Source organism: Pinus tabuliformis, chromosome 2_1, assembly GCF_031772625.1.
Source record: "Pinus tabuliformis cultivar Carrire ecotype Pingquan chromosome 2_1, CPIR1, whole genome shotgun sequence".
In the NCBI taxonomy this organism is placed as follows: Eukaryota; Viridiplantae; Streptophyta; class Pinopsida; order Pinales; family Pinaceae; genus Pinus; species Pinus tabuliformis.
In genome coordinates, this window is record NC_142299.1 from 897084988 (window position 1) to 897098311 (window position 13324).

The following is a 13324-nucleotide window of genomic DNA, read 5'->3' on the forward strand; positions in this document are numbered from 1 at the left end:
AAATATTTTTTTATTTATTATTTTGGAATAAATAATGGAAAAGAAAAGGTTGTATTTTTATTTATTTTTAACTTTATCTGATCAATATTATTTATTTATTTTTTATGGTTTTATTTTAGGTTTGTTTTTTCTTTTTCTTTTTATTTTTATTTTTTTCTATGTTTTTATGTTTGATTTTTTTATTTTTTATTTTTTGTGTTTTTTGTGTTGTATTTTTTTTATGGGTAATGTTTTTTAATTTTTGTATGTTTTAATATATATATTTTATTTACTTTCTATTAATTTTTTATTTTTTTTTATTGAATTTAGGCTTCTGTGATCCATATCAAGTTTGAGAAGATTCTTCAATGACAATTACATTGGCATGCTTTTGTCGACATGTTTCGAACCAACCAGTGTGCTTCATCGTCAAGACAAGTTGAATGAACAGATCTCGCTTTGCATATTAAATAGATAGGGCAGAACATCCAACAGCTATATTTCCAAACTAGGTAACGGCTATATTGACAACGGCCAGGGTTCGAAACACGTTGACAAAAGCATGCTAATGTGATTTTCACCGAAGAATCTTATCAATTTTTTTTATGGTTTTTTGTTTGTTTCAGTTTTAGTGTTTTCAATGTTTTGATATTTCCAATATATTTAATTGGATATATATGTCAAAATAAAAAATATGTAGATATAATAAATGTAGGAGAACAATTTTTTTTTAGGGTGTAGTTCCTTTGCGATGGATAGGATTCTGGAAACAATAGTTTTTTTTTTGCATAATCTTTAATATGATTATTAGTTTCGATTTATTAAATTCAAAAGAAATGTAATTTTATTATTATGATTATTATTATGAATGAAAATTATATATATATATATATATATATATATATTTCTAAAAAAACAAATATTTTCATGCAAAGAGTATCAAAAACTGCAAAATCACATATAAATTCATTAGTTTTATAAAGTTGTTCATTAATCAAAATGGAAGTGTTTCCTATCTAGTGACTTCAATACATTATATAAAAAAGACATTATATTTAATAAATTGTTATTAATATGATAAACTTAAAATAAAATTAAATTATAAATTAAATGGTAATAATTTTTTTAAAAGAATATTAACGCCATGGCTTCAAATTGTTGGAATTTTAAGTTCTTTCATAGAAGCTATATTTTATTTTATCTTTAATGTCATGCTTGGAATTTTAAGGCTTTTCAGAGACGTGATATTTAATCTTTAATATCATGTCTAAAAATCGTTAGAATTTGAAGACTTTTTAGAGACGTGATATTGGATCTTTAATGTCATGCCTCTCATTGGAATTTTAAGGTTTTTCAGACTCATGATATTTTATCTTTAACGTCATTATTAAAAGATGTTGACAATTTACCCCGAAAAAAAAAGACGTTATTCCAACATCAACGCTTTTCGTTTTTAGGGTGTTTTGGGCACAAAAAAAAATGTTTTTCCAACATCAATAATTTTCGTTTTCAGGGTGTTTTTCATGTTTTTTGGGGTTTTTTGGTTAGAGTTATCGTTTTGAGGTAATAGTTCTCGTTTGATCATAACATTGTTTCCTTATACTCCTAAGTAGAATGAGGTCAATGAGAGAATGAATAAGACATTGATTAGAAAGACTAGGAGGAGGCTTAGTAATGAGGGACTAGCATAAGAATTCTAGGAAAGGTCAGTCAACATTAGGTGTTACCTAGTAAATAGGTATCCATCATTAGTGTTGGTCAGCAAGACTCCACATGCAGCATGGTTCAAAAAAAGTTATCACTCATACATCTAAGAGTTTTTGGCTATGAGGCATTTGTCCATGTTTTGAAGGAAAAATAACAAAGTTGGATAATAAGGTAGTCAAGTGTATTTTCATTATCTACAAGAATGGAATGAAAGGATATAAATTATGGGATTTAATGATAAGAAAGATGTAACACCCCTTGTGTTAGCCCCTAATTTTTAAATCTTAAAATAAAATAAATTTTAACTGGTTGGCCTGAGGTGTAAGACACACAGGTCCATGATCTGAGGGAGAGAAGTGAGTGGTGTTGGATGGCATAGTTGAACACACACCACCAAATAGTTGGAAAACAATGACATGGAAGAGGAGATGTCGACATTTCCTTTCTTCCATGACACGAAGAGGATGAAAAATGAACAGTCTTGTGTGGGGTCACGAAGAGCCCATAGGAAAAGAAGGGAAGTAAGAAAAACATAGGGAGAGATAAACAACATATAGAAGATTGGAGTGGGAGCAGAACACTGGAAAGACGGAGTGAGAGATATTTGGAGAAAATACAAGTTTGAGTGCAAGATATAGAAGCTCTGCACCTAAGAAATTATGCTCAGATTGATGGGATGTGATTCCTAGTAATCAATGCATGGAAATTGTTGGATTGTGGTGTCCAAGCAGGGAAGGTTAGTGGGATGCTCAGAGGAGGAAGTGGGTTATGAGTGCTTACTGAAAAAGGCTGATAAGCCACTAAATGCTTGCTGAGAAGGCTAATAAACCACTTAGTGCTTTCCAAGTAAGTTGAAAAACTACTCAGGTGCTTGTTGTAGGGCTATTAAACCACTTAGTTCTTGCCAACTAATTTTATAAACCACTAAGGTGCTTGTTGTAGGGATGATAAACCACTAGGAAGGGTAGCAATCCACTGGGTTGCTTCCAGAAAAGGGTTGATAAATCAATAAGTGCTTGTTGAGAAGGCTAATAAACCACTTAGTGCTTACTAGGTAAGTTGATAAACCACCCAGATAGTGAGTTATAGGTTCTTGCAATGCTTTCCTTGAAGACACATCCGATAAAACACTTATAAATTAAATCCATACTCCTAAAAGAGAGTAGTAATCCACCTAAACATGATTGAAATCGATAAGAAAGCAATCTGCTAGATCATGGATATGGCTCAAGGATGGAAAATTGTAAGAAATATTGTGGTGTAGCTAGCTCATGGCTAGGTGGAGAGTTGAAGTCCCAACTTTAGTTTCCATTCATCTCTAGCCATTTGGATAAGTGCCATGACATATACATATAGACACGTGCACACACACACATACACACACATATATGAATGTGAATGATTACCATGACTGATATGTTATTAGTTAATGTATGGCTTTGTAATGTTCCCAAATGGTCCTTGAAAATTGTTGCATTTCCTTGATGGGAAATATGCCTTGGATGTTCTTTTTCCTAAGTTGGAATACTAGCTTTATGTGGATGATATGAATGTTCTTGATTATATATGCAATTGTGATTGGTTGAATGATGGCATGCAACTAATTGTCATTACGAGCAATTTGGTGGTTGGCATGCTTATGGATTGAAAGGTTATTTGTTTTGCTTCATACTGTAACGTGTTAAATGTTTATGAATAGGATGATTATGGTTTGTGTGTTGCATAATAATATTGCAAGAGATATGGAGCTCTGAGTTAAATTGATGCAATGGTCTACACCCTTAACTCTACAAAGTTGACAGGGTTATGGGTTTCTAATGAAAAAATTGGCACAAGAAACCCTGAACATTCTATGCCTGTGTATTACAAGCTACTAACTTACATTCGGCTAAATAGGCCTTTGAATTAATGTATGTAAAAGAGATATGGATTTGGGCATTGTAGACAGAGCATGTAGGATAGGAATATCCTCATTGTCCAACATAAATATTTGTGTCACGTTGTGCACCCTTATCAAGATGAATGTGTTAATCACTTGGGAATGGGTGCTATAATAGAGGGCATCAATAGAGATTTCCTCATTGTCCAACATAAATATTTTTGTCACGTTGTGCACCCTTATCAAGATGAATGTGTTAATCACTTGGGAATGGGTGCTATAATAGAGGGCATCAATAGAGATTTCCTCATTGTCCAACATAAATATGCATGTTGTTCCTCACCTCCCTCTCCAAGTGATATGATTGGGAATATAATGGAAAGGGGTGTTGTTGACATAGGGTACGGGATGGAGTTTCCCCCTTTGTCACTTGATGAAATTATTGCCATCACGTCATGCTTGATTGCCATGAGGTCTGGTTGTATCATGGAAATATGGTGGGGCGGCGAGACGATAATACATACATCCCGAGGAATGGATAAGGGAATAAAATTTAATGGAGAAATTGTGTTGTCAACCCAAAAGTTAATATAATGTAAAATATTTGTTTTGCACTCAGTGCTTGACCCCATGGGACCCCTAGCACAAGTTGAGGTGGAAGGTGCCACGTAGGCTAGAAAATGCTATGTGGACACCACATTGATGGTAATGAGGACATATTTCTTTTGTGGTGACTACATGGCGTGACATGTGGCAGGTAGAGTTGGCCTCGTTGGATGGCCAAAGAGTCTATTTATGGATGACACATGGCATCATCAAAGTATTCCACATGGCAGGGTGGCATTACCTTAACATCAGCATGACATCAACAAGAAGTGAAGGAGACAAGTGATGTGGAGTTTGATGTTGTGGTTGTCAAGTGGTGCCATGTGGCATGCCCTGTCAAAGGTGACAAAAGGTGTGGCGTCATAGAATGGCGTTATGAGACCCCCGACACATGGCCCCCCGAACAACTAATGTGAAATTTACTGTCATGCTAAGGAGGTTGAACAATATATTTCGTAAGGAATGGTAGGATGGCATAGTGGTGTGGCAGGAGCCACACTAGATTTTGAGATACATGACAAAGCCACGTAAGTCATTCAACATTGCCACATGGCCATGCTTGTAGATTTAGTAAGGTTTAATGAGTAAATATTCAAATGGGAACAACTTTCAATTTTGGGCTCAGATTGAGATAAAAAGTATATCGTCGAAGAGCTCTCGATAAGGCAAACACAATGGTGGAATTTATTTTGATTTTTAATGAGGTTTGAAAAATAGAAATTTTGTAACATCCTTGCCTTATACATGTCAATTCCATGTCATTTTATGATACACATGATTTCCATGTCATAGCTTGATCCACGTCACTTCCATGTCATTTCTTGATCCACATCACTGCCACCTAGTGCCAAGTGTGTTGCCATGTCATCATCAAAATACCCCATTGAGTGAAAGGCATGCATTAATGATTGTGCATGTTGAAGATTTGATGACAACTTAATCATAATATTAACTCATTTGCAGTCATTATATCATATCGGGTGTAGATCTCCATGCTAGTTGTCGTCTAATAATCGTTGATTTGCATGGCTTAAATGGATCAACAAGAGGTGAAACCCCCTGTGTGATCATCGTAACATTGAAGCACTTTACATGTTGCACATATTTTCACCTGATGACTGTTGATCTCAGTTTCTAGGATACATCGAGGATAAGTGGGATCCCCTGCATGTTCTCGGTTTAATAAAGGGGGGGGTCGCATTTTGTTACATATGCGATTAACCTAAACGCACCTCTCTCAACACTTACCATAAGCCATATTTTCACCGCTTCAATCCAAAAGTATTTATTGATTGCAAGGGCCCCCCTATGTTTAATAGTTAATAGAGGGTTCCACCTACAATTTGATAGTTTGTGGAACCCTGCAGCTTGGAACTTGCCAAGCATTAAACTACCATAACTTATCAACCATTTGGAGATTTTTAAGCTACCATATATCGTTGGAAAGGAATTTCTGAGGTTTGTACAACCATGCACATTTTAGGAGAAATTGAGTGGATACATTGAACCCAAAATACCTCTAAAGATAGGTTCCATCCTTAATCTTAGCTAGACAACAACAACCATCAATGCTTCTACCAAGGATCCACACTCACAAGCTCCAACTAAGCAGGCAACACACTCAATTACAAATTCCAACATGCTCAAAACAAGTAACACCAACAAATAACAATCACTAACCACCTTTGACATCAATTAAAACATTATTTGATATCAATGACAACATTATTCTCAACAATCTCCCCCTTGGCATTGATGGCGACACATCCAAACGTTGTTGGTCATTAATGCAAACAACACTTAGAAACTCTTTGACCACTCCCATATTTCCAACTCTTTGAACACACACTCATGCAATATGAAGGTTACCTCATGACTTTTGTCACACATCTAACTAACACTTTACAAAGTATGCTTAAGATCATCCACAAACAACACATTTTGAGCCTTAACTTTTCCTTTATTCAAGACAACCATTCCTTTTCCTTTTGTTCTTGTTGGAGCATTATTACCAAAGTTAAAATTTCCTCTTTTGAATTCATCAAAGGATATAAAATCACTTTTTTCCCCTATCATGTGTTTTGAGAACCCACGGTCAATGTGCTAATGATTTCCTTGATTTTGGCATATAAGGCCAATCAACATTTTTTTGGAGATGATTTTTTCTTCCTTTTTTTTCTAGATTTTTGTAGGTTCTTCCTTTCTATTATGTTGATAAGAATACATCAATCACCTTCTTCCTTCATTGACGCCATGTCCAAAAGTGTTGCAAATAGAACATTGAATTTCATCCATAAGAGGAGAGAATGCATTATTGAAGGATTTTTTAGTCCTTGATATTTTATTTAAATTTGAATTGTCTCTTGATTCTCTAGATCTAATAGTTTTATACATGTGCAGTGAATTACTTTTTATCTAAAATTATGACAAATAAAGAAATGACCATTAAAATGTATGAGTACCTAGGAGTGAAGAATCCTCCTGGAAGAATTGGTCCTTGGTTCTGGAGAGGATGAATTTATGTTTTATGTTTCTTTCTTACTCCTATATGACTTGTGTGACTTGGATTATTATTTTTTTGTTGGACACTACTTCCATTGATGGATTTTTTGTGTTGCTCATTGCTTCCCTTAAGACCATCAACATAGCTTTTCAAACCCTCATATTTTGAGCTCTTGGGATCTGAATCTCCTTTAACCTGATCTTAAGTTCCATTGTATCTAATACCTATTTTAATTGATGGATATCATTGATTATTAATGATTATATATAAGGTTTCTTATTCCTTTACAAATTTTAGATTCAGATTCAGTTGTGTCTTAGTCTTCTCAAGATTATTCCTCAGTGATACAATTTATGATTCCAAATTGTCACAATACTTCTCTTTCTCTTGCAATTGTTTCATTAGCACTTACTCCAATCGTTCATATTCTTCTAATTTATGATTCTAATTTGTCATAATACTTCTCTTTCTCTTGTAATTGTTTCATTAGCACTTACTCCACTCATTTAGCTTCTTCTAAATGAAAATTTAAAAGTTTCATCTCTTCATCAATGCCATTCTCTTTCTCCTTATATGCTTGAAATTCTCCTTTCTAATTTTTTTTTATTCACCTAATCCTATCTATTCCTCCAATGCACTTAGCACTTCACCTTCCACATCAACAATTGCTTCACAATATTCTAATTCATTTTTCTCCAGACCAGGAATTTGATAGTATAATGCCATAGGAAGGTCCTCATCAAAGGGTAGAATCAAAATCATAATTTATTTCATCCTCTAATGAATTGCAACTATCTTCATGTGAATATAAGTTTTTCCTTTTAGATAATTTCTTCTTGGAAATTTTCATAGAGATTTTCTTTCCTTTATCTTATTTTTCAACATTGTTGTTTTCTTTGTAAAGACATTTAGATGCAAAGTGTCCTATTCTACCCCATTTAAAACACTTGAATGGAAACATACCTTTGTACTTTCCAATGCCATTTTGTATTTTACTGACAAAGTTTGCTTCCTCATCATCTGAGATGTGGCTAGAGCTATCTTGGTCTTAATTATGCTTTAGCTTGCTTGACACATTGTGATGGGCCTCCAAATTAGATACAAATTAAGGCCCATCTAACCTTTCCTAGGCACATTAAACCTTTCCTTCTACACTTAATAATGTATTTTTCAGCTTTAATATGTTCTTAGGAAGGTTTAGAGATGATTTGCTTATTATGTGCATAATATTATTTATTTTGTAGAATATTGTGAGAATATTGGGCAGATTTTGAAGATCTATAGAATGAGAGAATTTAAGGACTTTCTCCCTGCTACAAGATGGACTATGATTGGATAATAAATAAATAAAATATTATGAAATTATTGGATAGATCTAAAGATCCACTAATTGAGAAAATCTAAGGATGTGTTCCCTGCTACAAGAGAAGCCAGAACTCAACATTTAATGAAGATTCTTGTTGTTGGGGATCAGGTCCGCTTTTTGAGGAATTTTGGAATGGGAACCCATCAACTTGTATAAGTACAATTCGAATTAGCCTCTAGGGGAGAGGAATTTTTGATGTTTTTGTGAAGAAAACTTGTTATTTAGCAGTTCTACTTTCATTTCCAGCAAGGATGTACTTGACTTGATTCTAATAATGAAGTTTGGTTTCATTTTCAGCTTCTAAGGCTTGGTTTCCTTCATATGACTCTGAGTATCCTTAGGCTTGGCCATCCCAAGAGCCTCAAAGCCCTGCTATGTATTTTATTTCTCTTATTTCCAACATTTCTTTGCTTAGTTACATTTATCATTTATGCACTTAGTGTTCATGCTTCATTTGTTGTAGGTTATATTGATTAAATTATTGAAATGAGTTTGTTTTTAGGTTATTTAGATAATCAATAGTGTGATGCATCACTATCATAGCTTAGTAAAGTTATTTTCATCATTGGATTACTTAGACTAGTTCGTTAGTTCACTATTATAAAATCTCTTGTTTTAGTAGTAAATTTCTATTGAATTTTAGCACATGTGAATGAATATATTTTGAGTTGATCCCACTTGGATTGAAGTCTAAAAACATGAAACTTAATAAAAAAATTTAACCCACAACATTTTCATTTGATTAGCTTAGATATTTGGTTACTTAGATTAGCTTACTAGTTCATTGTTTTGAAATTTATGGTTTTTAATAGTAATTTTTTGTTGAATTTTAGCATGTGTTAATGAAGCTCCTTTGAGTTGATTCCACTTGGATTTAAGTCTGAAAACATTCAAATTAATAAATAAAAATACCCTGTATCATTTGCACTTTATTAGCTTAAGCATTTGGCAGGTTAACTCTACAAACAGGTTGTTGGAAGTTTCTTGTACCAAAAGAGAGTTTCTTGTAGCAATTTGTTTTTGAGCTCTTCCCTTGCCCAAATTCACTCCAAATTCATGGTGGAAGTAGATTTATGTACTAGAATAGCCCATGAATGCTCTGAGGCCACTTTGGTTGATCTGAGGCTTTTTTAGGTCGTCATTTAGATGATGCATTGCTTGCTTCTTGAATGTTGATTTATGCAACTAGTATAGATTTCCTTTCCTGCAATTTACTTTAAGCAAAGTGTGATTTCTGTTCTCCAAGAGTGATATAGGACTTTCCTTTCTTGCAAAATAGAATAGAGTTCCTTTAATCTCATTTCCTTTCCAACGAGATAGGATACATTTTCTTTGTTTCCATTTGCTTATGTGTGGTTTACATTTCTACAAATAGGATATATTTCCCTTTTGTCATTTATTTTCTAGCAAAAGTAGAATAGGTTTGCTTATTGTTAATTACCTTTTGCAACTTAGGACTGGAAGATTACCTAGATATTTCTTCATTTTAAGTTGTTATGTTTTTTTCTTTCGCTTACATCAAAGGGAGCTAGACTAAGGATAGGAAGATGTATGTTGCATATCCAGTGTTTGCCCCTCTTAGGTTTGTACAAACCCCATGTTGATAATTAAAGTTGAGCCCTTAGGAGTTCCAACATTCTTGTTGTAATATTGAGGATCATCACATTGAAAGAAGCTTCTCCATATTTTTATTGATCCCATTTTGTCCTCATTTCATAGGTTGTAATAATTCCATGTAACCTTTCCATGATTAGCTGGTTTAAATCTTCTGTTTCTTCGATTTTTGAGACTTTGGCATTAAACCTGGGAGTAAGTGATATCAACACTTTTTGAACAATTGCATCATCTTAGAATTTGTCATCAAGTCCTTTCATGGTGTTTACTATTTCATTCACTTTGAGAAAAAAGTTGTTTATGTTCTCATCTTCATTCATGTTCAAACTCTCATATTGTATCCTATATGTTTTTTGTTTTTCATTCTTAACCTCAATGTCCCCTTCATAGTTATTCACCAATTTATCCCACATATACTTGTTTGTTTCGTATTACATTACCTTGAAAAATTCTAATGAAGCAAGACCTCCCAAGATGGCATTCATTTCCTTAGCATTACTTTCATATCTCTTCTTACTAGTTTCATTTGTTGGAGTGTTTTTGGGTTATGATACCCACTCAATACATATTCCAAAATGTTTGATCCAAGTGACATTAAATATATCTTCACTATGATTTTCTTGAATGTAAAGTTTGTCCCATTAACTAGATGAGGTTTGCTTGAGTAAATTTCATCCCGACTAGCCATTTTCATAAGATCTTCCTTCCAATGGTTAAGCTAAGACTTGAAGGAACCTGCCCTAATACTAACTGTTGGAAATATTGGGGGGGTGTGAATCAATATTTTGGTTTATTTGACAATTATTGTATATTTCTATTTTTTGATATGTTTATAAATCTATCATATAAGAATAATAATAAAACACAAAACCACACCATAAACATCATATACACATCACACATATAATTTAGGTGGAAACCCATAAAGGGAGAAAACCACCAATCTTTTTCTTTTCTTTGTTTTCAATCTTGGATTACAATACTTCACTAGCACCAACCAATAGGAGACTTTTATGCTCTTTTCTAATTTGAAAGCACCCATTTGCAGGAGCATCAAAAAGCACCCACTCCCTCTGTTCAGTTTTACTGTATTTTATCAACAACAAGCAAAAACTCTCTCTTTCTTCTTCTAGAACCAATATATATCCTTTTCATTTTGTTTTCAAACTAGACCCAAACACCTTCCACAAAATTCTAATAAAAATAACTTTCCTTGTTTATATTATGTTATATACACTATAAACTAGTAAATTTAACCAATTCACCAAGCAGATGTTGTAATCTAGTATTTCAATCTATTTAGTAAGTAATCGTTCTTTTAAACAATGACCACTACCCCTTCTGAAGCTCCAATATTATCTTCCTGTAAACAACTTTAGTTTTTACTTTTCTCATTTTCCTCCATGTATTTCTCATGCACAAGCAACCTTACTCTTTTTTTCCCTTTAAATCAATATAACCATTAGCCAATCTTCAACAATAACTATATCTTTTATAGCTTCTTTGATACACAATACCATGGGTATCAATCCATGGTTCAACCCATGGAATTTTATTTTCTTCACTAGATATGTAGGTTTGATTGGTTCAAATTCAATTAACAAATTGTTGTCGATCAAACAAAGTTGGTGTTTCAATGCCAAATTTCACTACGCCCTCCAACTTTGGCCCCCAGATGATTGTGACAATATACTTAAAACCACATCCTTAGCCATCCGAGTGCATCCATATGTTGAAGTCATGTCGATGTCATTGTGCCATTTGGAACCTTTTGAATGGTCCACATTGTTTGGTCAATTTAGTGTGATCTAAATTGCTATTTATAATGTCAACCCGGGGTTCGTAAACTGACGAAGTGAAGTGTACTATATGTACTATATAACCATTTCTTTAATCTTTTGTCGTTTTTGAGTTTTTTTTAGTTTATTTTTGGATTTATCTTTCCCTAATGTGTGATGGTGAGAGTGAAAGTGAAGTGTGAAGTATGGACAGTGATGGTGGTTTCTACAATGATTTCCTCAAACTTGAAAGTGCTCAAGAAGAAAGCTAAACTGAAATCAATTCTTAAGAGAAAGTAAATGCATCAAAAAGTGAACTAATGACAATGGCCCAGTATCCTTGCTGCTGAATGAAAAGAAAGTAAAAATTGAACTTAAAGCAACTCAAACCAAAAGCAAAGCAACTAATTCACACTACTCAAACTCTTCAGATCCTTTACCCTTCAGCTCAATCTACCTTGTGGGAGGTAATCATGAATAAGTCAAGCAATATGCTATCTAAATGACAAGAAATTAAATTGCATGAAAGAAACTAATCACACTGCTTTAACTCTTCTGGTCCTTTACCCTTCAGCTCAATCTACCTTGTGGGAAGCAATCATGAATAAGTTTAAGCAATATGATAACTAAATCACACTACAGTTAGTGATATTCTGATTTCTTGCTAATAGAGACACTTCACTATAGAAAGAAACCATAAATTGATGAGCAGTATGATATCCAAATAACAAAGAAAGTAAGTAAGCAAATCACAACTTGGAAAAAACAGTGCTGAAATTAAACTTCAGAAAATGAAAGTTAGCAGGAAGGACAAGATGATCTCATATGCCAATAGTTATCAAAAAGATGAAAATTTGCCCAGGCTGCCTAAGAAAACCTGCAGAAAAGCACTGATCAGTTGACAATCATAAGAGAACAGAGATGAAAATATAAGCAGCAGTGAGTTAAGAAACATCAAAAGTATGTTATGTACAAGCTAATGATACAAAAGCATAATAAAACCAAATGACAACCTTACAAGGCTTCAGCACGTAGGGGCCCTCTGCCACTTCGGCCGGTCACAAGGAATCACACGAATAAGCTCAGAAAAGTCTCCTCATATATTAAAACAGCAATATGTATAAACAGTGGGGTGACAACACGATAGTTCAGAAATTACACATCAAGAAAAAAACTCCTTTACAGCGTTCATCGACGCGTTATTTATAATGCCAAAATGCTGAGACTAGCTAACTAACTCCTACGCTAATGACTGTATTAAAAAAGACACGTAGATCCCTTCGGCCGAGATCTAGCGTAACTGTCATCATGTTTATTAAATCTCTGGAGTGGTTGCTGTTAGATTCCGGTTGTAGAAGTGATCTCCAGGTGTGCTGGTGCCTTCGTGAGCTGAGGATTGTGCCACGTAACGTTCACGTGCTCAAAACAGAGCCGTGCCACCGCCGGACTCTTTGGTTGGCTCTACCTTTGACCTTCGTTGACCATGACCTTCCATGGATGATTTGGCTGCTTCGAAGGGACACGTTCCATGTATTCGTCGCCTGGAGCTTGCCCATGTGGCTCGTTTCTTCATAGGACACCTGTAGCACAGCTTTTAACAAAATAGCTGCGGAATCTTGTGCTGGCTGCAGAAACCTGTGTTGGCTGCGGAAATTGACAAGTTTCCGCAGCTGCATGAACAAAAAACTAAACCAAACAACAATCATAAGTATAGTCAGAAAACCATGTAAAGAACTCTTTTTAAACTATAATGCAATGATTTAGCAGCTGGGTGGATGCAATAAGTGGAAAAGGAAGGCTGAGAGGGTGTATATGAAGGTGCAGGTTTGAGGCTCAACATACCCCCACTGTGAAGGTTTTGCATGTCCTCATGCAACCAAAATTGAGTTATT